Consider the following 14,761-nt stretch of genomic DNA (forward strand, 5'->3'; position numbering starts at 1 on the left):
AAGCATAAAAGAAAATAAACTAGCATGGATGATACAATGAAAAAGTATGAGCACCGACATCTAGCAATGAGTGTGTGTGAACATAGATGTAATGTCGGTGAGAAATACGTACTCCCCAAGCTTAGGCTTTTGGCCTAAGTTGGTTTATGGCCACGGCTGGCCTGGCTGATATCCATAATAATAGTTGTTGGGGTCGTACTGTGATGCAGCAGCTATCGCCTCCTAAGCTACAGTGTGGCGACGAGCGGCCTCCGCTCTCCTCTCGTACTCATTTGCCTCCTCTCTGGTAATAGTATATCCTCCTCTTGCCTGATAATCAAAGAAAGTAGGAGCAGTGAGAGTAATATGGACAGCACGGCGTCTGTCAAAGATTAGTCGGTACTGGAGAGGTGATTCGTTCCTCTCGACAAAATGGTGGGAAACCATAGAATCAAAATCTAAATAAGCAGGACTCCATGTCTCCTTCACGAATGTCTATCTCAAGAAATTTAGCTAAGCGGGTTGCATAAATTCCTCCAAAGAAATCTCCATTATGTCTATTATGATGCAACCTACGAGCTACAATGGCTCCCATATGATAAGATTGGTCTCCTGACACAACACTCCTGAGAATGCTAAGGTCAGGGACACATGTGACATGCTTCATCCTTAGCATTTATGCACCTACCTATGAAGAGAGCAAAATAATGTATAGCAGGAAGGTGAATGCTCCCTATGGTAGCATGCTTTATATCTCTAGATTCCCCTATAGTTATACTAGCAAGAAAGTTTCTAAATTCAGATTTAGGGGGATCCCTAACACTACCACATTGTGGAAGTTTGCAAGCTAAAGTGAAATCATCTAAGTCCATGGTATAAGATTTGTTATAAAGATCAAACATGACTGAAGGAGAATTACGCGAAGATGAATACTCAAACCTCCTCACAAAAGAGCTTGTGAGATCATGATACTGGGGGCATTTGTCCGCCTCAAAGTCCTCAAGACCGGCATTACGCACATATGCGTTAAATTCTTCTTCAATTCCCGCTCGATCCATAAAATTTTCAGAAGGCCACTCACAAGGACGCACTGGAGCGTCTCTTGGTGGCTCTTCGTCAGCATCCCGCATTGCAAGCCTGGGTCCTTGCTTCCTTGAAGAACCACCTTGGAACATTTTTCTAAGCATATTTCTTCCTCGAAAAAATTCTGAAAATTTTTAGTAACTTCAAAATAAAAGTAAACCAAACTCAATAATATTGGTAGCAACCACTCCTACAAGTGCCTAGGGCCTATATCATGCATCAAAACTACTTTTGACCATATAAATTTGATATGCAAGCTCAAGAATAGGGTCACCTAAGAAGCAAAATTTTGCAATGAATAAAGCACTAGAACAAAAACTAATTGGACCAATGGAGGAGCCACATACCAAGGAACAATCTCCCCAAGCAGTTTTGTGAGAGGTGCTTTGAGCAAGGAGATCGAAAATGGCAGCAAAACGAGCTTGGACTCGGGTTTGAGCTGGTTTTTCGTGTTTGGGAGAGGAAGGAGTGTGTGGGTGAAAGAATAAGTGGAGGAGGGCCACTGTGGGCCCACAAGGCAGGGGGCGCGCCCTCCACCCTCGTGGCAAGGTGGTTGGCCCCCTGGTGTGTTCTTTGTTCCATAAATCCTCAAATATTCTATAAAAAATCATATTTAATTTTCAGGGCAGTTGGAGAACTTTTATTTTTGAGGTATTTTTATGTTGCACGGATAATCAGATAACAGACAGAAAATTATTTATTTTTACTTTATTTTAACTAAATAACAGAAAGTATAGAGATGGTACAGAAGGTTGTGCTTCTAGTTTCATCCATCTCATGCTCATCAAAAGGAATCCACTAACAAGGTTGATCAAGTCTTATTAACAAACTCATTCCGATTAACATGAAACCGGAGAAATTTCGAATAGCACTAGGTTACCTCAACGGGGATATGCACATCTCCAATAATAAGTATATCATATTTCTTCTTGACAGTAGGAAGAGGAAATTCAAAACCTCCAAATATAATCGATGGAATTTTTCCGATAGAATTGATACTATGAATTTGAGGTTGTTTCCTCGGAAAGTGTACCGTATACTCATTACCATTAACATGAAAAGTGACATTGCCTTTGTTGCAATCAATAACAGCCCCTGCAGTATTAAGAAAAGGTCTTCCAAGAATAATAGACATACTATCGTCCTCGGAAATATCAAGAATAACAAAGTCCGTTAAAATAGTAACATTTGCAACTACAACAGGCACATCCTCACAAATACCGACATGTATAGCAGTTGATTTATCAGCCATTTGCAAAGATATTTCAGTAGGTGTCAACTTATTTAAGTCAAGTCTACGATATAAAGAGAGAGACATAACACTAACACCGGCTCCAAGATCACATAAAGCAGTTTTAACATAGTTTCTTTTAATGGAGCATGGTATAGTAGGTACTCCTGGATCTCCAAGTTTCTTTGATATTTCACCCTTAAAAGTATAATTAGCAAGCATGGTGGAAATTTCAGCTTCTCGTATCTTTCTTTTATTTGTAATAATATCTTTCATGTACTTAGCAGAAGGATTCATTTTGAGCATATCAGTCAATCGCATACGCAAAAAGATAGGTCTAATCATTTCAGCAAAGCGCTCAAAATCCTCATCATCCTTTTTCTTGGATGGTTTGGGAGGAAAAGGCATGGGTTTCTGAACCCAAGGTTCTCTTTCTTTACCATATTTCCTAGCAACAAAGTCTTTCTTATCATAACGTTGATTCTTTGATTGTGGGTTATCAAGATCAACAACAAGTTCAATTTCTACACCATTATCATTACTAGGTTGAGCATCATTATGAACATCATCATTAACATTTTCATTAAGTTCATGTTCATTACCAGATTGAGTTTCAGCATCAGAAATAGAAATATCATTTGGATTATCAGGTGGTTCAGCAATAGGTTCACTAGAAGTTTGCACAGTTCTATCATTCTTCTTTTTCTTCCTTTTAGAAGAACTAGATGCATCCATTTTATTTCTCTGAGAATATTGCTCAATTCTCTTAGGGTGGCCTTTAGGATACAAAGGTTCTTGAGTCATTCTACCAGTTCTAGTAGCCATTTTAACAACATAATCATTTTTCTTACTATTCATCTCATTGAGCAATTCTTTTTGAGCTTTAAGTACTTTTTCTACTTGAGTGGTAACCATAGAAGCATGTTTGCTAACAAGTTTAAGTTCACCTCTAATATTAGCCATATAATCACCCAAGTATTTAATCATATCAGCATCTTGTTTTAATTGTCCACCAAAATAAGCATTGAAGTCTTCTTGCTTAAACATAAAATTATCAAATTCATCCAAGCATTGGCTAGCAATTTTAGCAGGAGGGATTTTAGCTTTATCATATCTATAGAGAGAATTTACCTTTACTACCTATGTCGGGTTATCGAGGTCTGGAGGTTCTTCAATAAATAAAGGATTAAGATCATATGTTTCTTCAATAGGCGGTAAATTAAGACCAAGTACTTCTTCAATAGAAGGTAAATTCTTAACATCTTCAGCTTTAATACATTTTTCTTTCATAGATTTCTTTGCCTCTTGCATATCTTCGAGACTGAGAAATAGAATACCCCTCTTCTTCGGAGTTGGTTTAGGGATAGGCTCAGGAATGGATCCGGAGGTGTCCAATTATTTTCATTTGTCAACATATTATTCAATAAGATTTCAGTTTCATCCGATGTTCTTTCCCTGAAAAGAGAACCAGCACAACTATCCAGGTAATCTCTGGAAGCATCGGTTAGTCCATTATAAAAGATATCAAGTATTTCATTTTTCTTAAGAGGATGATCAGGCAAAGCATTAAGTAACTCGAGAAGCCTCCCCCAAGCTTGTGGAGACTCTCTTCTTTAATTTGCACAAAGTTGTATATTTCCTTTAAAGCAGCTTGTTTCTTATGAGCAGGGAAATATTTAGCAGAGAAGTAGTAAATCATATCCTAGGGACTACGCACACAACCAGGATCATGAGAATTAAACCATATCTTAGCATCACCCTTTAATGAGAACGAAAATATTTTAAGGATATAAAAGTAGCGAGATCTCTCATCCTTAGTGAACAGGGTGGCTATATCATTTAATTTAGTAAGATGTGCCACAATAGTTTTAGATTCATAGCCATGAAAAGGATCAGATTCAACCAAAGTAATTATATCAGGATCAACAAAGAATTCATAATCCTTATCAGCAACACAGATAGGTGAAGTAGCAAAAGCAGGGTCAGGTCTCATCCTAGCATTTAGAGATTGCTTATTCCATTTAGCTAATAACCTTTTGAGTTCATATCTATCTTTGCAAGCTAAAATAGCTAAAGAAGCATCTTGATCAAATAAATAACCCTCAGGAATAACAAGTGATTCTTCATCATCACTTTCATCTTCATAATCAGATTCAATATTTTCAATCTCTTTAGCCCTAGCAAGTCGTTCCTCGAGAAAATCACTAAGTGGCACAGTAGTATCAAGCATAGAAGTAGTTTCATCATAGGTATGTTGTATAGCAGAAGTAGCATCATCAATAACATGCGACATATCAGAACGAATAGCAGAAGAAGGAATAGGTGTCGCAAGCTTACTCAAAACAGAAGGTGAATCAAGTGCAGAGCTAGATGGCAGTTCCTTACCTCCCCTCGTAGTTGAGGGATAAATTGTTGTCTTAGCGTCTTTCAAATTCTTCATAGTGTCCGGCAGATATAAATCCCAAGTGACTCAAAGAATAGAGCTATGCTCCCCGGCAACGGCGCCAAAAATTAGTCTTGATAACCCACAAGTATAGGGGATCGCAACAGCTTTCGAGGGTAGAGTATTCAACCCAAATTTATTGATTCGACACAAGGGGAGCCAAAGAATATTCTCAAGTATTAGCAGCTGAGTTGTCAATTCAACCACACCTGAAAACTTAGTATCTGCAGCAAAGTGTTTAGTAGCAAAGTAATATGATAGTGATGGTAACGGTAACAAAAGACTAACGAAAGCAAAGTAATGTTTTTGGTATTTTGTAGTGATTGTAACAATAGCAACGGGAAAGTAAATAAGTGTAAACCAGTATATGGAAAGCTCGTAGGCATTGGATCAATGATGGATAATTATGCCGGATGCGGTTCATCATGTTACAGTCATAACATAGGGTGACACAGAACTAGCTCCAATTCGTCAATGTAATGTAGGCATGTATTCTGAATATAGTCATACGTTCTTATGAAAAATAACTTGCATGACATCTTTTGTCCTACCCTCCCGTGGCAACGGGGTCCTAATGGAAACTAAGGGATATTAAGGCCTCCTTTTAATAGAGAACCTAACAAAGCATTAGCACATAGTGAATACATGAACTCCTCAAACTACGGTCATCACCGGTAAGTATCCCGATTATTGTCACTTCGGAGTTAACGGATCATAACACATAATAGGTGACTATATACTCGCAAGATAGGATTGAGAACTCTCATATATTGATGAAAACATAATAGGTTCAGATCTGAAATCATGGCACTCGGGCCCTAGTGACAAGCATTAAGCATAGCTAAGTCATAGCAACATCAATCTCAGAACATAGTGGATACTAGGGATCAAATCCTAACAAAACTAACTCGATTACATGACAATTCTCATCCAACACATCACCGTCCAGCAAGCCTACGATGGAATTACTCACGCACGGCGGTGAGCATCATGAAATTGGTGATGGAGGATGGTTGATGATGACGACGGCGACGAATCCCCCTCTTCGAAGCCCCGAACGGACTCCAGATCAGCCCTCCCGAGAGATTTTAGGGCTTGGTGGCGGCTCCATATCGCAAAACGCGATGATTTCTTCTCTCCTATTTTTTTCTCCCCGAAAGCAGTTATATAGAGTTGGAGTCGGGAGGTCTCCAGGGGGCCCACGAGGTAGGGGGCGCCCCCACCCTCGTGGCAAGGGTGTGGGCCCCCTGGTCTTCATTTCTGGCGAGGATTTTTTATTATTTATTGTAAGATATTCCGTGGAGTTTCAGGTCATTCCGAGAACTTTTGTTTTCTGCACATAAAACAACATCATGGCAATTCTGCTGAAAACAGCGTCAGTCCGGGTTAGTTTCATTCAAATCATACAAGTTAGAGTACAAAACAAGGGCAAACGTGTTTGGAAAAGTAGATACGACAGAGACGTATCACCTGCGCGTCTGTCTCCGTCACGATCTCCTTGAACATGTGGTCGCGCTTTTCGCCTTGTTGATGCGAAGCCGCCACCGCTCGCGGCGAATGGCGCGGGCGTTGCACATGGACTCGTACAACGCCTGTTGCTCATCCACGACGCCCTCCTTGTTTGCTTGCTTGCCAGCGATTTGGCCCTTCGCGAGCTGGTGCTACTCGAGGAGCTACAGGTTGTATCGTTGCTCCTCCTGCAGCATCCTGAACGCGGAAACCGGCTGGGCCACCTGCTGCTCCGGTTGCACCTCCATCATTTTTTTGTAGTGTGCCTCTGCCTGCTGCTGGGTGAACCTGACTGCCGACGTAGGTGCTTGCTCCTCCTCCTTTGCATCATCCATGTCCACCTCGTCCAAGCTCTCCTCTTCTAGAGAGCTCAAAGGTTTTAACGCCATAATGCGCTCCACACGTCAGGTACACCATGGGTCCACCAAGTCTGTGACTTTGTGGCGGCACCACGATGAAATGGTCTTCCACTGGTCTCACCCATTGTCTAGAGGTCGAACGAAAGAGCTGGTGTGTCGACATAGGTCGAACAGAGGAAGACGAGGCTCGGAGGTGCTGCGGGTTTTTGCCATGACCGACACTGTTCCAATTTCGGGTGCCCGGGCAGGCGGAGCATTGGCTTGAATGCGTGGAGCAGGCGGATTGGACGACTTCTCGTTCACTGAGCTGACGTGAATGTCGAGCAAGCGGACAGACTGTCAGCCTGCTTGAACGTGGTACGAAGTCATTCCAACGCCCCGTGCGGCCGCGTCCGGTCTAATATCGGGCATTAACGCGACGCTAAGAGCAAGCGCACACGACCCGATCGATGGGCCAAAACTGGCATCTTGACCGTCGCACAAGTGTGAATGACGTGCCGTTCGGTTGGCACGCGCTAGTGATTGGTCTCGACCATCGCATAATTATGAAGATCAAATGAATACTTATATTATACTTTCTCTGTTCGGAATTACTTGTCGCGGAAATGGATAAAAATAGATGTATCTAGAACTAAAATATGTCTAGATACATACATTTCTCCAATAAGTATTTCCGGACGGAAGGAGTAAAAAAGAAAATTCTTGATTATTCAACGTAAAATCGAATCATGTCCAATGGTCATTGGAATTTTATCTATCCTTCTATTTTCTTTCAGACCCTATCGAATTGGTGCGCGTCGCCCGTCTCCTCCCAGCGCCGCGCCGCGGCGGCCGTCACCGGCGTCACCGCGCTCTACAGCTCGCTGCCCGACCACTACCTCTCGGGCCTCCTCGGCCCGTCCCTCTACCCCCTTCCTCCCGTCCCCGACCCTCCTCGCCCTCGCTCGCCTTCCTCTCCGAGACTCCGACCAGACCAGCACCTCCTCCTTCTCCTCCTCCCCGCTCCCCTCGGCGGCGCGCTTCGACGGCCGACCGGCGCCTCCTCCCGCATCCCCTCCCTCCCCGCCGGCTTCCGCGGCGAACGAGCTGACCTCGAGGTGCTCAGGCTGCTGACTATGTACAGGAGCTGGAGAAGGGAAGGTGCTTGACCCCGCGCAGTACTTGGTTGGGGATGGAGGCTCCGTTCAACGCCGCGCACAAGGCAATGTGCTGCTCGGTGGCGCTGCCGAGTCCATTGGCAGCATATTGCAACAATAAGCACCGGTGAACTGGTGATTATTTTGACACTTCCTGTCATTGTTGATTCTTTTGATTCATACTATAGCTGTGAGTAACGTATTACATTCTGTTCTTTAATCTTGTGGCTGCATGATAAATCAGGCAATAAAACTGACTATAGGTTGATCCAACCTACTATTATGTTAGATTCGATACATTTCTGTTTGCTATCAATCTAACTCACCTCACTAGGAACAAAGATTTCTTCAAATAGCTGAAAGTAGATGTGTTCTGTTATATTGAGTTCAGCATCCAAACAGAAAGACAAATTGAAATACTTCTTTCTAGTTAGTACTCCATCTTAAGAAACTAGGTATTGACACAAATCCGGAGGGCCGCTACATATGGCAGGGATAAGGCTTGCAATGATTTTTCTACAGCATCACAGAATATTATTCTTACTTCAGCTAGATGTGAAAATAGTAAATACAATACTGACCATTATTCCACAAGTGAAAGCAGAGTTTCGACCACCTGGCTCATGCTCGGTCTTCTGCTCCTCTCCTCTTGCACACATGATATTGCCATCTTAAGCATTACTATCGCTTTCGAATGGTCGAATTCTCCATCTAGTCTGTGGTCGACAAACTCCAGAAGCCATGACTGGTCTTCGCCTGCTAGTTTCTCTTTAAGAATTTCAGTAGAGCATCTAACAGCCATTTCCACCTCCTCCTCACCCTCAACCAGCCAACTGGAGACCCGAATCCCCTTCACTAACTCAAGAAGCACTACTCCATAGCTGTAAACATCGGCCTTACCAGTGATTGGAAGATTTAGAGCCCATTCCGGTGCAATGTATCCTCTGGTCCCATGTACCTTTGACAACATCAGTGCTCTTGATCCTCGCTTTTGTAGCTTAACCAGTCCAAAATCTGCAATCCTGGGCTCAAAGTCTTTGTCTAACAATATGTTCTCTGGTTTGACATCACAATGCACTATCCATTCAAGGCACTCATGGTGGAGATAGGCGAGTCCTTTTGCCACCCCAAGTGCAATATTATACCTTTGGTTCCATTGGAGCACAGGAGATATGGTCTGATGGTCAAACAGAACTGTGGCTAAAGAACCATTCTCAATGAATTCAGAAACCAAGAGCCTGCGTGTCTTCTTGACACAAAACCCCCAGATTCTGACCAGGTTCATATGATAAATTCTGCCTATGACGCTTACCTCAGACCTGAACTCCTGCTCTGCTTGGATCACATCATTTAGCTTCTTCACTGCGATCTTCCTTTCATCATCAAGGACTCCCTTGTAAACTGCCCCTGACCCACCACTTCCTAGCTCTTCTTGGAAGCAATTGGTTGCCTTCTGTAACTCCTTGTAGCTAAATATTCGGAACTGGTTGGTCATTATCCTGTAACCTTCATCAGTAATATCTGGTCTTCTCTCCCATTTGTGAACGACCCAACACCCGACGATGGTTAAAGTTACTTCAATGAAAAGCAGCGTTAGTGCAGAAGAAAGGAAGTAGCCAAACTTAGAAGAGCTATCCTTGGACATTGGCGATGAAGTGTTGACCTCTTTTTCATGAACTTTGCATTCATGGGTTACTGTAGAAGCCACTTCTGGCGAATGCAGCAACCCCTTGGGAACTTTCAGATAAATGTCAGTGGATGGATATGTCAAGTTCCTGCCATTGAAAAGGTACACCTTCGTATAACATTCACCTCTTCCCGGATGGTAAGCATAAGCTTGGCAATCAACTTCGTCCAGGCACATGCGTCTGCAATACTGAATCGGCACCTGATCAGCGAAGTCCAGGTCATACCCATAGAACACAGTGTCTGCGAGTTTTCTGAATGAGAAATCCTGGGTGGTCGTGATGTTTGTCTCGTTTCTTCTCAGTTTGTGTGAGTTGGCTGCTATGTTTGACTTGCGCCTGCACCCTTTGCTCCAGTCGCTTGCATCAACCACCTCGAAGTCTTTGAGGCAAGAGCACTCAAGCTTCGGTAGGTATGTGCAGATGCTATTTTTGCCACACAGTCCATGTATATCGCAGACTCGGCTGAATGCCATCCAAGAGACCAACCAATTGCCTGTTGTCTCGTTTAGGCTGTAGAGCCTAAGGTTGCCGTCGTAATCTAGAGTCAACCTCCTCATGACCTTTTCACCAAGATCACAAGCTTCAAATTTGAAGCTGTCACTCGATACAAACTGGCCTGTCTCTTGCAGAACAGCATAACGGCTACTATTGAAAGTAGTCCTGAGATTTTCCCAAGGTTGGTTGGAAGGATTGGGCCAATATATGCTACTAATCTCAGGGCCATTGTAGAAGAGATTTAGCTCATTGTTAGTGTCAAAGTGTAACGTATAGAACCCTGAATAGAGCAAACCCCTGGCAGATGCTGACACCAGCTTCGTCTGCCAAGTCAGTGGCTGCGATGGCAGAAGCGTGTTGGTCGGCCAGTCGAAGCTCCTCCAGAGGCTCCGACCGTCTGGATCCGCGACGACAAGGTTGCCGCTGTCGAGAAGCTCTGCGCGGCTGGCACGGGTCGCGGTCGTGTTGGTGCTCCAGACGGCCGTGCCGCTGTAGTCCAGAAGGGCCAAGCCCCCGTCTTTCCTGAAGGTGAGCCACCCCGAGCCATTCACCGGCCCGTCGCGGTTGGCCGTCCAGGCGACGGTCTTCCCCGACGAGCCGGTGAACCAGATGGAGAAGGCGAAGGCGTTGGTGGCCACCCTGTGGAACCCAGCGGCGAAGGCGCCGCTTGGCGACACCAGGATGGCGGTGGTGGTGCCGTTCTGGATGGAGACCGGCGAGAAGCCTCTCGCAAGGTAGCTGCTGCCATGATCCGCTGAGAGAGCATTGAGATCAGCATGAAAAGGAAGGAGGTGGATATGAAGATGTTGGCTGCTCTCATGGTCATGGCAATCATTTGGCTCTGGTTACTTCTGATGCTTCAAGTGCAGAGTAGGAAGCAGGCACCTAACCTTGTGTGCTGCAGCCGTATATATACATCAGACTTATGCTGCGCGGCTGTGTGTGCAGGGACAACTCCTGACTAGATTGTGAAGGGATTGGACGGCAGAATCATTTCGGGTATGTTTGTTTGATAGCCAAACTTTACGACAAGTGCGGCACATACTGTCACTTTACGCGTAAAAAAAACATACTGTCACTTTGGTGCACGACTCCATAGCGTATATGTTCCTTTCTTCTGCAATACTCGAGCAGGTATCTCTGTTTGTTAGCGGAGAATCAGAAGTGGAAGTGGAAGTTGGAAACCGGCCAACGTTACTATTACATAAAAATAAGTTGAAAACCAGGCAACCTTTTCCATGCTTTCGATGATTTGCCGCTTACCCCGAAAAGTGGAATATGCTCGGAAAAACAAGACCGAAGGAAACATTTCCATCTCTCAATTCAATCAAGCAAGCAAGTCCGGATGACACTTGTCTTTATTTAGTGTTTCCCCAGCTATTCAGCCATTACTTGCATCTCAGGTTCTTTGTACCTTTTTCAGTGCCATGCGCACTGAGGTTTCAGGCATAACCGAATATTTTGAGAATACCGCTTATTACGTGAATTTCTTCATCTTGATGTACTCAATCCATTCAAATTCCATAATTCCACCGCTATTGCCGTTTTTGAGTTCCTGTTTAACGACGGACCAAAGAAACCAATCAAGCATACCTTTCCTTTAATGGAGTATCTTGGGTATGGTACTCTCTCTTTATTAGCTTGATGTTCAATCAGCATTCCTTCACGGGGGCCTTGACCTGATGTAAGTCAAGATTGCTATTATCTTATTAAAAGTAGCCGCTTCTTTGACTCTAGAATTCCGCTTCGAACTTTCTCTCTGTCCTTTTCCTTATAATCGAAAAGAACCCCTTCAGATTCACTTCTTCGAGGATCAGATGCTCAAGAATAGCTTTAAACGAGCAAAAGGCATGGGACCAGAGTCCAATGCCACATGCACAAATACGAAATGTCTAGCAGCTCATTCGATTGAATCCTTCGCGATCGAAATCCTTGACATAACCTTATAGATTTACTACTTTTCCAGTTTCCTTGCTACACTTTTTTTTCTTGGCAGGAAACGGTTCTGATAGAACACGTCTTGTTTATCTTGAAGAACTAGGGGGATATCTATCCCAATGCCTATTTATTTTTTTACCATGTTTAGCAGCTTTTCAATGGCTTCTCCTGCATTATTAGGAATGAATGGTTTTGTTGCAGAATATGTTCCTTTCTTCCGCAATACTCGAGCAGGTATATTTGTTAGGGGAGAATCACGTACTGGCCACCAGGCTACTTGTAATGGTTGTAATACTTGTAATGGTTGTCACGTACTTGTCAGGTTGTGGTGTTTGTGTCGTGCCGACTTTGATAGTGTACTCTCCATGAATGAATGGCATGCAGCTCTTCTGCATGGTTTATGGTTAGACAAGAAAAAGGCCACTTGTGCCATTCGAATGAGGACCAGGAAGTGGCATAGAAAACGCCGTGGCGACCGTGGCGATGATTTTTTTTTGCTCTATACATACAAGAAACAAAGTAGCAAACTACTATAAATTATTGACAGTTTGTATAGTAATTACTCCCTCCGTTCCAAAATAGATGACCCAACTTTGTGCTAAAGTTGGTACAAAGTTGAGTCATCTATTTTGGAACGGAGGGAGTAATACTCTTGTTCGCACTTCACCCGATCCATGGATTGAAGTTATCCACGAGAAAAGAGTGCCATATTTTTAGATGAAGTGCCAAATTATTTAGGGTGTTTTTTAGCAACTACTCCCTTTGTAAAGAAATATAAGAGTGTTTAAATCACACTGCTTTAGTAATCTAAATGTTTTTATATTTCTTTACGGAGGGAGTATTATTTAGGGTGTGTTTGCACGCTTCTATGGATTTTGCCCCTTTCGCATGAGTGTCCCAGTGTAGCATGGTTGAGGTAATGCAGGCTCTGGGCACGTGAAGGTTAAGGTTGTGAAGATACAGAAATCAAATTCGGCTCTTAGGAGCATATGCTCCTGCCCGTGTTTTTTTTTTTAAAATATCTGTTCATTGTCACACCCAAACACTACCTGCAAATTTTTAGTGAAAAAACTTAAGCATTTTAGCTGTGCGGAAAAACAAACAGAACGTGAAATGTTACATTTAATATTCCTTGTCACCGACGAAGCACCATTATCCCGTTTCATATGAAATTTTTAAGCACCCTTGTTAGATTAACATGAACATCCACACAAAAAAAATCATAATTTTTAAATTTTATTTACTGTTTGTTTTGAATTTACTATTCATTTAGGAGCATATGCTCTCCAGAGCCAAAACGGCCCTCCTAGATAGATGCAATTACTTGCGTTTGGGTGCTCACGGCTTATTGTTCTGGTCATCCCTTCTCACTAGTGATGACCATTACCACGAATTACACTACACATCCCTGTAACATGCAATATAAAATTAACATCGTTTTGGTTCTATCTACTAAACAAATGACAGTACCAAATCACCAGTGATATGAAGGTGGGGTAGTTCATCATCCTCACCATCTTCTTTTTCGTTGTCGTCTTATTCTTATTCTTTAGATTCTTGCGTTATATCTGTTAGCCCATATTGCATCAGTACACTTTTAACATTTTGCTCTTCCAAGCTTTATTTTCATGTACATCCACACCATGGACATGGTTAACATCATCAACCATCAAATCATCCTCATCCGACACAAACTCATCAAGAGCAAACCCTATGATCTAGTTATGAAGAATACAACATGCAAGAACAAGCTTAACTTGCTTGGAAATGGCGGAATGCCTTCTAAAAAACCAAATCATGCAGAAAATAGCAATTGACATTGGGCACTAAATTAATAGGCTAGTCCAAATTTATTTCAAAAAAAAGGCTAGTCCAAAAAATAATATAAATTGGTGAAGAAACTATGTCAAAATGATATGAACATGACATTAAACAATCAAAAATTATAAATACGCTTGAAACGTATCAGGCAAAGAGGGAAATGGTTTTTCTGGAAGGAGGGGATAAGATGATTTTTGTGGAGGGAGTGGAGAAGGACACTGTTGATGGAGGGGATTATAAGGGCGCCGCTCTCCATCCTTTTGGGCTGGGCCAAAGTAGAGGCTTTGTGAGTGGCAATGGCTATATGTCAAACATAATTTTTTTTCTAGATTTGTGGTTTTACATTTTTTTGTCTTATGATCCCAAGTTGAGAGTGAGGGGTTATCTAACATGAGGGGTTTTGTTTTATGGTCCAAACTTGAGAGTGAGACAATCTATGTGAGAAAATTCAAACGATAATAATAATTTTAAATTTATGGTATGGGTTTTGGATTTTTTTTTTAAATATGCTCATGAAGTTTATTTTTTTAAAACTTTGTATGATGTTCGGGTATGACCTTTAAAGGACATGGTTAAAATTTTAGGGTGATTCACACAAGTTCTCACATAAATTACTTAAAACTGAAGCATCCCCAGGATTGTGGTTTCAAAGTGAAAGTCTGGCGTGTTGAGACAACTCATAGGCTTATCATCATTTCGAGTTGGCCTGTTCACAAACTCCCATGAAAAATGTTTAAAACACTCAGACTCTTTGTAACTTGGATTTGGATCATAGTTTGTTGGCCTTTTAAAGGGGGGCAGCTTACGAGCCAGACACTCTCTGACCTGATAACTAGTATCGCCTCCCCGCCCAGCTCTATCAGCAGGCCCATTCTTTTCCAATACTTAAGAAGGTCTCTCATGGCCAAATTCTTATTAAAGCCTTCTCTACCATTGAATTCGGCCTTCAGGGTCAACCCAGCGACTTCTATGAGGAAGGCAGCGCAAAGGAGGCAAGGGCTTGTTAAGGAAGGCGGCTAGGGCTGTTGAAGGGGGGAAAACGAAAGGCGTTTTCTAGTCTCCCCTTCGCCTGGGGTGCG

The 14,761-nt window shown here is 42.7% G+C and overlaps 1 pseudogene; it reads right to left on the bottom strand.

Annotated features, from left to right (window-relative positions):
• Nucleotides 1-7,999: 7,999 nt before the first annotated feature.
• LOC119328011 lies at nt 8,000-11,263 on the bottom strand (annotated as a pseudogene).
• Nucleotides 11,264-14,761: the final 3,498 nt, after the last annotated feature.

This window comes from Triticum dicoccoides, chromosome 7A (genome assembly GCF_002162155.2).
Source record: "Triticum dicoccoides isolate Atlit2015 ecotype Zavitan chromosome 7A, WEW_v2.0, whole genome shotgun sequence".
Classification (NCBI taxonomy): domain Eukaryota; kingdom Viridiplantae; phylum Streptophyta; class Magnoliopsida; order Poales; family Poaceae; genus Triticum; species Triticum dicoccoides.